This window comes from Mauremys reevesii, linkage group 5 (genome assembly GCF_016161935.1).
Source record: "Mauremys reevesii isolate NIE-2019 linkage group 5, ASM1616193v1, whole genome shotgun sequence".
NCBI classification, from domain to species: domain Eukaryota; kingdom Metazoa; phylum Chordata; order Testudines; family Geoemydidae; genus Mauremys; species Mauremys reevesii.
In genome coordinates, this window is record NC_052627.1 from 17,534,811 (window position 1) to 17,546,391 (window position 11,581).

The following is an 11,581-nucleotide window of genomic DNA, read 5'->3' on the forward strand; positions in this document are numbered from 1 at the left end:
TGAAGCAGCACTGGGACTCCTAACTTATGCCAGTGGCCAAATCAGCCCTTGGTGCTTGCAGAAGCCAGATGGCCCAATGGGAGTTTAAAGCCACTTTGGCCCTGCTCGTCTCAGGAAATGCAGCACCTCCTGCGGGGACGCAGTGATTTACTGGGATTGTAGCTACCTGACAGGTGGGGAACCGAGGCACAGAGACACTAAGGGGCCTGCCCAAGGCCAGACAGGAAGTCGACGGCAGAGCAGGGAACGGAACCCAGATCTTGGCCAAGAAACCGCAGGAATTTGAACCCTTGTCTACCAAACGCTAGGCTGACACTCTAACCTCTGGACCTACCTCCCTCTTCCAGACGCCTGAACTGAGCATATAAAAATACTGAAGAGAGGGAGGAGTGACGTAGCATTCTATGATCTCCGTGTGTTCTCCCAGCACCTCGGAGAGCCAGTCACGGAGCAGAACCCCATGGTGCCAAGCACTGTAGAAACACCAAGCAGTCCTGGCCTCCCAAAACTTACCCTCCAAGTTCTCCTCAGGGTTGCTGCGTGTTTAAACAAGACGATAACGAGACTTGCTGCTGCCCTGGATCCCTCATTGCAGACTACAAAGCATTAGGCTCAGTACTGGTGGCCTCTGCATGTCATTATCTTACAACAACGTGGAGAGTCCAAAATTTCAGGGGCTGGTCTTCCAAAAGATTAAGCACTCTAGAGGGCTGGCGCTGTTATTTCCCCACCCTCTCCTGACAGAACCTCCTGCTCTCTCTTTCAAGGATTTGTTGAGCAGCACTTCAAAAGAGAAGGGGTCACTGGAAGTCACCGCTTCCCCAAAATGCCTCTTTGGGGTTTCTCTTCCTCACCTCCCTCTTTCAAGTGGTGAGATCCAGGGCGCATGTAAAAATCCTTCCTCTTTATGTGCTAGTATTAACCGAAGAGCCAGTGACTGATGCATGGGCTCTGCACACGAGAGACAGCCCATGGTCCACTCTTTATGCAAGGAACAGTCAGGGCTCAAAGCTTTCCTCGAGTGAGTAGTGCCACTGAAAACAACGAGACTTCTTGCACGAATAAGAATTACCCACGTGTGACAGGGTCAGGCCAGATGGCTACAGGAGAGTGATAGAAGGCAGATATATTAGCCCCAGGTTACGTAGGTCCCCTTTCCCTGGGTAAGGTAACAGGGAAGGTTCCAGAACAATCGGGAACTTTCTGGAAACAATTAAGGCAGACAGGCTGATTAGAACACCTGCAGCCAATCAAGAAGCTGCTAGAATCAATCAAGGCAGGCTAATCAGGGCACCTGGGTTTAAAAAGGAGCTCACTTCAGTTTGTGGGGCGTGTGTAAGGAGCTGAGAATGAGAGGGTGTGCTGGAGGAGGACTGAGGAGTACAAGCATTAGCAGACACCAGGAGGAAGGTCCTGTGGTGAGGATACAGAAGATGTTGGGAGGAGGCCATGGGGAAGTAGCCCAGGGAGTTGTAGCTGTCGTGTAGCTGTTCCAGGAGGCACTCTAGATAGGTTCCAGCCCAGGGGACTGCAGCTGAGGTAGAGGGTGGGCCTGGGTTCCCCCCCAAAAAACCTCCCAACTCCTGATCTAACACAGGAAGATCTCTGAGGTGAGCAAAATCTGCCAATAAGCGCAGGACCCACCAAGGTAGAGGAGGAACTTTGTCACACCACGTGAATAAGGCTTGCAGGATCAAGTCAATGGCCCAAACAAAAACAAAAATGCCAGCAGCAGTCATCACTACCGCTACCAGTATCACAGCTACCTCTTCCCCTCAGAAAGCAAACCTTCCCAATGTGCTCACACACACCACCGGCGCTGACTGATGCAGAGCCAAGCATTGCAGCTTGCATCACTGGGAGCTTTAGTTAACGTCCCTTACCATGGAGGTGCTGCAAATTTATACGTGAACAGAACAGCAGCATCACCATTGCATGGACAGGGCGTCCGGGTTGCCTGTTTTGCAGAGCCAAAACCTGATCAGTCACACTGTGTCCTGTTAAGTGAGGAAAGCGGTTTCCCGCAGACTGCAGGGAATCCACAGTCCCCACTACAGATCAGCAAAGCCTAGAATGTAAATAATGGTAATTCCATGGAAAAAGGGATCCACTTCTGCTCACCCATTGGCAGATCTCACGTGCATATAAATAAGCAGTTGAGCCAGGCTATGGATAGCCTCTCATTGGAGAAAGGCAAATAATCCAACTGGAGAGGAATGGTGCAAATCACACACCCTGGGAGGTTCTTATAGAAAAATTAGTGCACCGATTACATGCCCAGCAAAATAGACAAAGGACAAATAGACGCTTAGATATTTGGTTCTTATTTATTCACTGCTCAGCTGCAGTACAGTCACATGCCCAAAAAAGCACGCCGAGGCATTTAAAAAATATTAACGCTTGAGAGACATGCCTGGTTACACAGAGATTTCAGTTTAAGAAAAGTCACTGAAAATGACATGTCATGGGTATTGCGATGATTCTCACCCTGTAATATGGCAACACTCTCTTTAACACAGAGCTCTGATGACTGTATTCCCGGATAGCCTCTCTTTAAAGAAGCTTATTGTTGTAATGATTATGGTTTTTGTTTCTGGCGAGGATTTGTAAACCAAATAAAGAGTTACCAAAAAACCACAACTGAATACAACTGCTAACAGTAGGCATTTGAGAGACAGACACACACACACACCCCTAAAAAGTCCTGACACATTGCTTGGTGCTTTTCAGTGTTTTTTTCTGCTGTCAGCCAAGTACCAATTCCCAAATATAATAGCACTCTCAGGTGACATCTAGAGCCTAGCAGGAGTCTACAGTTCACCACAACCAGCTAACTCATATATAAGATGACTTGCCAAGTCCACACCAGGCACAAAGCCCTGTGAAATTATATTGGGTTACACAACAACTTATTTTCCTGTCCACGATAGCCAAAGTCCCACTAGCTCTCAGTCTAAATCTACTGAGAAGTGGTCTCTAGAAGAAAGACAGCATGTGCACTCTATGTAAATAAGAATTTTGGGCTGGAGGATATTTCCATTAAAAGTTCCTCCATGTTCTCTTTTATAAGCTGTGTAACTATGCGCCTTCATTACTACTGCTTTTCTGTTTTCCTTCCTCCATTTTTTCATTTGTTTCTCATTTTCATCACAAGAGGGCACCATTTATCTGCATACACTGATATTCTCCTCATCGACTTCATGAGACAAGTTATGAGCTGGGAATGCTAGTGAGTGAGAGCCCAAGAACCGGTACACGCAATTAAACTTGATTGAAGGGGTGGGTGGGGATAGAGAGGAACAAGTCTCACCTGGAAGAGCCAAACTGGATGAGAATGGATTTCCTTTTGTCTTTGGAGAGGTGACTGTTCCATGGTAGGTAGAATGTAGGGAAGAATCATTGCAGTTATAGCTGCAGAGAATTATACTTCATTGCACTTGATCTCATTTTCCATTGATCTCAAAGATCTCTGGAAACATTTATGAAGTTATTACCCCTCTGAAAAAGGTAAGTAACAGAACCCAGGAGACCTGACTCCTGCTTCAACCATCGGTGATTCACTCATATCTTCCTACTGTATCTTCCATCTGATGAAGTGGGTTTTAGCTCACAAAATAAATAAATTTGTTAGTCTCTAAGGTGCCACAAGGACTTCTTGTTGTTTTTGCTGATACAGGCTAATACGGCTATCACTCTGAAAACTCTCTTACAGTCACTACTCTACGTGCGAGATCATTTTCCAACATGAAGTTTGTGAAATTCACACTATGCAGGGCAGCATCTTGTCACAAAGGGACATGGAGTGTGAGACTATAGTTGCCTGACATTCATTTCTCATTCACACTAATGTCTATCTCAAACCAGAGTTTGCAACTTGCTCCTGTAATGCTTTGGGGTGGATTCTCACCTGGTGTAATCTGTTGTAATTCTGGGGGGATTTATTTAGGAATAGTTAGTAATAATCCTCTCACCTTAGTAGAATGCTTGGAGGTGCTTTATAATTGCAGAGTATTTTATTATTATATAAAGGAAACAAGCTAAAAATAAGATTAATAGGGCAGATCATACTGGAATATGTACAAAACAGCTAAGAATAACCTATACATTTCAACAAACTTATACTGGACCTCAAAATGCCATCAAATATGTGTTGTAGCTGAGTGAAACGTAACATTTTATTTTTTAAACTCTTCAGCTCTCCCAGAAACCCAATAGCTACTTCTCCAGGAGTGCAGTTTTAATGCAGTACTATTATATTTAGCTTGGCAAAGGGTGCTGTTTTAGTACCAACTGTTGGACTTTCACAACTATAAGAAAGATCTGAATCTTTAAGAATCTTCTTACCTGAAGTGTTTGCGTTTTTCCAACTCACAACCACCAGGTGGCTCTAACGACTCTTTGCAAGCAACACACTTGCTTTTGCTCTACTTCCCAGCCTCTCTCCCCTACTGCTGCAGCAGATAATAGCTATGCTGCCTGATTTACAGGTCCCTGGGAACTCTTGCAAATTGTTTTGTTTATGTTGTCACATCTGCTGAATCAGCCAAAGAAGAGCAACGGTGCCGTAAATGCGGAAATAAAAACAGCAATACGGTTGATAGCATTACTACAAGATCTTCTCCTTCCTCTCGGCGCTCTTTTAAATTGTTAAATTGCAAACCTTGTTTTCTTTCCTTACTGTAATGTAGGTAATTGTGCTACGTCATTTCTCGTACACACAGACACAGGATTTCAAGACACAAATGGGTTACATGTTTTCATGGCATGGGAAACATCATAATGACAAGAAACATTATATAAGCTTCTGGACAACTGCAGAAATGTTTTCCCAAAACCAAGGCCAGTCAGAGAGAAACTTATCTCTTTCTTGCCAATGGACAAATTACTGTTGAACATGGAAAACCCTATAGAAGACTTTCCACTAGTGCATACAGTCCCTTTCATCCCCAAGTACTGTACAAACTGTGGGCCGTGACACATCTGCTTCTGTTGTCAGTTCACAGCTGGGAAGAGCCAGCAAGTTTAGGCTTTTGGGACAGTAATCCCTTTACCCACCAGTGAAATGCAGTCACCTCTGGGGTAGAACACAGAAGCTGTTTAACATCACATAACACTACAAAACAGTTTAAAAGAGGAAGTGAAGCAAGAGAGCAAAATACCTCATCCAGTTAAGTTGCAGGAGGAATATAGGAATTTAGTTAGGGCAACTGGGTTTGTAATGTAGTCAGAAATCCCATCCATGACTGCTTATTTGAGTCCAGGACTTGGAGGAACCTTGTGTGAAGATACACAGCAGCACAGGAAACGCAGAGAGAACTAGAGAGTCTGTGTCCAGTAACCTCACTAAAGAGGTTACTACTCATTGCTGAGACCTGCCTTTACCATGAAGAATTTTAGAGTATTAAATACCCTTTATCTTGCAAAGAACCCCCAGAGTATTTCCTGTAATGGTTGGTCACAAATAGTCATTGACAGTCTCCTTTGAAACACAGCGACAACCCACACCTGCAACGCCAGGCGGTGCTGTTAGACCTCTCACAGGAAACACTTTGTGTGTGATCAGAATATGCTTCTGCTAGTAATGCCAGGTATGGGGGAACAGACTGATATCCAGCCAAGAGTGAATTCTGCTCTGCTCTTCAATCCTCCGGCCTGATTTCTAGGCTATGGGGCAGAGCAGAAGTGATCCCATTCAGAAACCCAGACTAAGACACCGGGGACCAGTTCCTCAGGTGATATAAACTGTCACCCCACCATTGACTACCAAAGACTCTATTACAATCTGCAGCAGCACAACTAGTGTCAACTGGAAGTGACAGGCAGGTAAAGTCTCTACAGATTTCTGCTTCCACTTAGGGTGACCAGACAGCAAATGTGAAAAATCAGGATAGGGAGTGGGAGTAATTGGAGTAAAAGAAAAAGACCCCAAAATCGGGACTGTCCCTATAAAATCGGGACATCTGGTCACCCTACTTCCACTGCAGCTTGAACTTGAGGGATCTCATATAAGATTTCCCCATTATGAGAGAGAGAGGGCAGGCCAAAAATTTCAGCAGTAAAAGACAAGGAAAATCTTTTCCTTGGGTATGATTAAAAAATAAAAATAGAAAGCCAAGATATAAAAAAAAAAAAAAAAAAAAAGCTGCCTCAAAGCACCATGACTCACTTGCCCACTTGTGAAGTACTAAGCACCTAGCTGCTCCCACTGAAGACAATGACACTGTGAAATCAACGGGAGCTACTGGGTGCACAGACACCTGTCTGGTTTTAAGCAGTGCTAAGTATGAATTTATGAGCCTTTCACTTTTTCCAAGCCTTGACCTGACACAGCCAACACACACTTAGGGTATGGCTACACTTGCAAGTTGCAGCGCTGGTGGAGGCTTTCCAGCGCTGCAATTAGTAAGTGTCCACACCTGCAGGGCACATCCAGCGCTGCAACTCCCTGGCTGCAGCGCTGGCCGTACACCTGGCTCAGCATGGGGAATAAGGATTTTTTTTTCTGGGGCAGGAAACCACATTTTTGAGAAAAGCAGACACTTTCCACACAAAATAATTTGTTTAGTCAAAAACACGTTTCATCGAAAAGGAGGTACAGAAATTTTTCAAGTAACCCTAGAGCTGGGTTTTGAATTGGAGCCATCTATTCTTCAAGTCTTTATTTTCAAGATGGAGACACCACTGGTGGTATCATTACTAGCCCTTTGCCTCCCCCCCCGCACTATGTTCAATTATTGAGGATTTTTTCTATTGTTATTTATGCAACAGTACAATTTAGGGTGACCAGACAGCAAGTGTGAAAAACCGGGATGGGGGTGGGGAGGTAATAGGAGCCTATATAAGAAAAAGGTCCAAATATCAGGACTGTCCCTATAAAATCGGGACATCTGGTCACCCTAGCCCAAATCTACCATATCATCTCTTTGGTACAAACACTTGGTTTCAAGAAGCAATAAAAAGGAAGAGTTACATATGGTAACGTACATTCATTTTTGTATCAGCTTCTTGGAAATTACCAAAACATTTGGTCAAAGCTGGAGGCAAAGTGCTGAAAATGGTCCCATTTCCTTCAACCGGAGGCCAGGGCTCGAATACATATAATATATTTATAATAAAACCTGTGTCGTGTTCAGGAAAAGGGTTCCATGTATCTAAGGTAATTCCATGGCCCCAGTATCTTTAATGTACTCACTACACCCTTGTGAGGCAGGGAAGTGCTATTATCCACATTTTAAAGATGGAGAACAGACACAGAGAGCAAGTGATTTTCCCAAAATCAAACAGGAACACTGATTGAGAAGGGTCCCAAACGCAGGTCTCCAAACTCCTTTTAGTGGCCTAGCCTCTGGGTCACTCCTCCTCAGACTCAGTTGGGTGTCCTGTAGTCCTCAGTGTATCTACAGAGCACGTAGTGGCAGTGCCCAATTCCTCACATTAGGGCTTATGGGTTTGGGGGTGAAGCACTGAAATAATCCTAATCAGATTTAATTAACTAATTTTAAACAAACAGATGCGTGTGAGGAGATGGATCTTTGAGCTGCTACCGACTTCCTTGGCTTCAGAGCATGGCCACCAACAGTAAAGTCAGTTTTGCGCAGGCACAGTTTTCCAAACAAACAGCGAGGTTTCCATCTGCTGGAGCATTTGCTTGAATTTTAGGTTCCTTTCCATTTTTCTGCAGTTATTTATCAACAGGGCCCAGGCGGATCACTCTATCACGATTTCTAGAGTCTATTGATAAATAACTGCAGAAAAAGGCAATCCATCCTGTGCCCCAATGCGTGCACATACCAGATGTCTGCAAAGAAAATACCAGCAGAGAAGTGTAAAGAACATTTGCTAACCTACAAGTCTTGCTTTCCTTATTCTATTTCTTTAGCCCGGTCTTTCCTCCCCTCTCCTTTTAGTTCTAAATCATCATCTCCCTGCCATTTTCTTTTCCCTCCATTCTTTATAGTGATTTTTAAAAATTATTATTCTCTTTTCAAAGAAAGGAAAGTAGAAACACAGGAAGAAAAAAGCAGCAAGTCCCTCCTCTTATGCTGGGTCTGAGATGGTTATCCCCTTTGCACTCTCCCACAATGCATGGTCTCTTCCCACCTTCTTTGCTCTTTGTAGACTTAGCTCTCTGTTTCTAGAATGTTTCTATCATTCCTTCCCTAGGGTCCATCTCAGTCTCTCCTGAATTCCACCCTCTTCCTCCTTGCTCTCATGATATATGGAATCTGAGACCCTTAAACAAGAGGCATTTATTATAGAAAAACGCAAGAACAGAGACAAACAAGCTCCTTGCTTGCAACCAAACAACAGAACTTTACTAGTACAATGTAACATACTTCCATTTGGAAAACACCTTCTCTCTAAGGATCAAACATGCTTTCCAGGCATCCAGTCTCATAATAGTTTTGTGGGGATAGAGAAATATTAACCCCATTTTATAGACTGGGAAAATAAGGTACAGCCTATAATCACACAGGAACCTGCAGCAGGACAGAGGGAGAACACATATCCACTGGTTTCCTACCCTGTACTTTAAACATAAGATGATCTTTACTTCTATTCTTAAGTTACTCCTCATTGTTCTGAGCCCTTAACTCAGTGATTCTCAAACTGTGGGTCAGTACCCCAAAGCAGGCCATGATCCCATTTTCCTGGGCTGGTGTTAGACTTGCTGGGGCCCGGGGCCAAAGCCCCACCACGTGAAACCAAAGCCCACGGGCAGTGGGGCTCAGGTTACAGGTCCCCCACCTGGAGCTGAAGCCCTTTGACTTTGCCGTCCCCCCTCCCCCAGGTAGCAGAACTCGGGGGCAGGCTCAGGCTTCAGTCGCCCCTCCTGAGGTCGTGTAGTGATTTTTGTTGTCAGAAGGGAGTCGCACTGCAATGAAGGCTTTCCCCCAAGCATAGGCCCAAAACATCCCCTACATTGAAGAGAACACAACCTTACCCTAATTGCTTCTCCAGCCACCTTACAGACAACAGGAAGGGGGAGGCAGGCAGCCAGCAGAGAAAAGAAGGCTACAGCCACACCAGATAAACAGACCAGAGCTACAGAAAAACAAATTTCCTTAGCAGATAACAACTCTTTCCCTTCCCTACTCAGGGGGGAGGGGGAGGTCTCATCTAACCCACCTGCTCCTTTTCCAGGGCTCCACAGACAACACAAGGGCTTCCACAGCTGCAGGGTGTCAGTACTCAGGCTTGACATTAACACCCCAGGTGTAGACAGTCCTGTGCTCAGCACCTACCCCTGGGGCCAGCTTTTCAAGAGAGCTCAGTGCATGATGCAAGTGATGGGGGTTGATTGCTTTGGAAAAATCTGGGGCTAACCATCCCTGGAAGTTAACTCTGACCCTGCCGTGCCGAGTAATAACTGGAGAAAGGAAGGATAGCCCTGCCCAGCTCATGGCTGTTTGTGCTGCTCTGTCCCCGCTCCTTTTCTTCATCTTCTATTCCTCCTTTTTCGCCAGCTCCTTCCACGTTGGCCAGAGCTGTCAGAAAACTGCAGGGCCGGGAAGTTCTAAGGAAACCCTCATTCAGCCTGAAGAAACAAACCTGCTACCAGCTTTAATTCACATTTTCCACAGGCTCCTGCTGATCAGGTGACCAGATAGCAAGTGTGAAAAATCAGCCCGAGGGGTAATAGGCAGCTATAAGACAAAGCCCCACATATAGGGAACTGTCCCTATAAAATGGGACATCTGGTCATCCTACCTGCTGAAGAACAGTTTCAGCATAATCACTGAAACAAATAGCACAGTCGTCTTTATTTTGTATGCAGTAGGCTGCGTTCTGCTTTGCTTTATACCACATATAATTATCCAACGGGCTGAATCATTTCAGGATTTTGACTCTCTGTGAAGGAGACATGCTAGCATATTTTGGGGTGTCCTTGAGAAAAAGTAAACCCTCCTCCAGCAAAATAAAGCCAACGAACCAGACTTTGGCCAGGTGTGCCTGTTTGCCTATATCACAACACACACACTCATCCTGTGGTTCAATTCAACAAGACAAAAAGAGCATACAGGTGGTGAATAGAATGCCTCCCCCACACACTTTTGAAAACCTCTCTGTGCATTTAGCGCAAGCTTTAGAAAGAGCCAGGTCACGCAGATGTAGCATAGCCCTACCAGTATGGTTGAGGCAAGGTGTGTTCCTTTGAACTCCCTTTCCTGCATGAGTCACCCAGTTCTGGCTCATTTTCCCCTCATTTAACAAAGGGAAGGAGGAGGGTAAAGGGCTGGAGAGAAAGCTCATGCCGTGAACCTCTGCGGTGGCGTGTTTGGAAAGCAATATAGCCGGCCCCACCCTTGGAAATGCGCTTTGGCCAACAATTTTGATAACAACCCAGTGTATTTGGCTTTTGTTCACTGTTGCTTTCCAAGGGAGAGCAGTATTTTCACCTGGTTTTGCCCTCGAAATTAAGAGTGGGCTTTTCAACCGCACTCAGCCTTGGCCTAACTGAGCTCTGCTCCCACTTAAGTCAATAAGCCTTTTAGCACTGACCTTGAGTGGGGCCCTGCTCCCTTTGAACAGCTGTGTCACAACAGAGCAGCTGTATAGCTCCATGGACGTGGGCTTTACCAGGGTCGCTAGCCTCTGGCTATGCTGTGTCAGAAGATAGCGGAAGGGGGTGGGCGCTCTTCCCTACCTCTCAGGGCCACTGGGAGAATTGATAGATTACAGCGCGTCAGGCACTGAGAGACTATACCAGTACCTAGGATAGGTAGGTAGGTAGATAGCAGCTGTCCGGCTTTGTTCTTGGTTAACTTAAACATTTCAGTTATATTCCATTTTGAAAATAACCCATGAAAGGCGAGGGAGGCGTCAGGGGACCACATATATTAATCTGTCTGGCCTCCACCTTGAATAATTTTTTAAGGGAGATAATTTCATTAAATGCTTCATCCTGCATACATTGAAGTCAGTGGGAAAACTTCCAGTGACTTCTCACAATGCAGGTTCAGACACTAAGGCCCAGCTCCGCAGAGGTACTCAGCTGTTGGGTTTAGGGGCCTAAATCCATTTTGGCTCCACTGTGAGCCACAAAACTCCTGGAAGTTTGTGCTTCTGCCTCTGGGTGTGTGCACTGCCACCTCCCTCTTGGCATCCAGCCCCCTACCTCCCACTTAAGCCCCACAGCAAGTCACAACCAGGAGAGATTGGCATTTGGCCAGCTCAGGCTTATCTGGTAGGCACAGGTAGAGACTGCCTACCGGCAGCAGGAGAAGGTGGAGGTGCAACAGCTCATCTCTGGAACAGTTTCATCAGGAGAGGAGGAGGGAGCCCCACCTCAGACTATCCCCGAGCTCAGCAGTGAAAGCATGCTCCTGGGAGGTGGGAGACCCCTGTCCAAATCCTTTCTCCCCCTCAGGCAGAGCCTTGAACCTGAGTCTCCAGGCAAGTGCTCTAACCCCTGGCTTTTAAAGGCATAAGGCGAGTGCCTCCTCCTCCAGAAAGGTGCTTGGAGTAAGGCAGCTTATCTCAGAGAGGGGGCGGGGCTTAGCACTCTCCACTGTCCTCAGCATCTCCCACTGGCTGATTTAGGCCACTCCCTGCCTTGCCAGCTGGCTTTTATGGATTG

The 11,581-nt window shown here is 45.8% G+C and overlaps 1 protein-coding gene across 5 annotated transcripts in view; it reads right to left on the reverse strand.

Annotated features, from left to right (window-relative positions):
* Positions 1-11,337, reverse strand: part of PRKG2 (protein kinase cGMP-dependent 2) — a 70,236-nt gene extending 58,899 nt beyond the window's left edge. For 2 of the 5 annotated variants that reach the window (XR_005599506.1, XM_039541763.1), the window contains exon 1: positions 9,130-9,271. The gene's annotated coding sequence lies outside the window, so the exon portion shown is untranslated. Of the gene's footprint in view, positions 1-8,944; positions 9,083-9,129; positions 9,272-11,213 lie in introns of those variants that run through there. The other 3 variants (XR_005599505.1, XR_005599504.1, XR_005599507.1) reach the window with 2 other exon arrangements.
* Between the last annotated feature and the right edge of the window lie 244 nt (positions 11,338-11,581).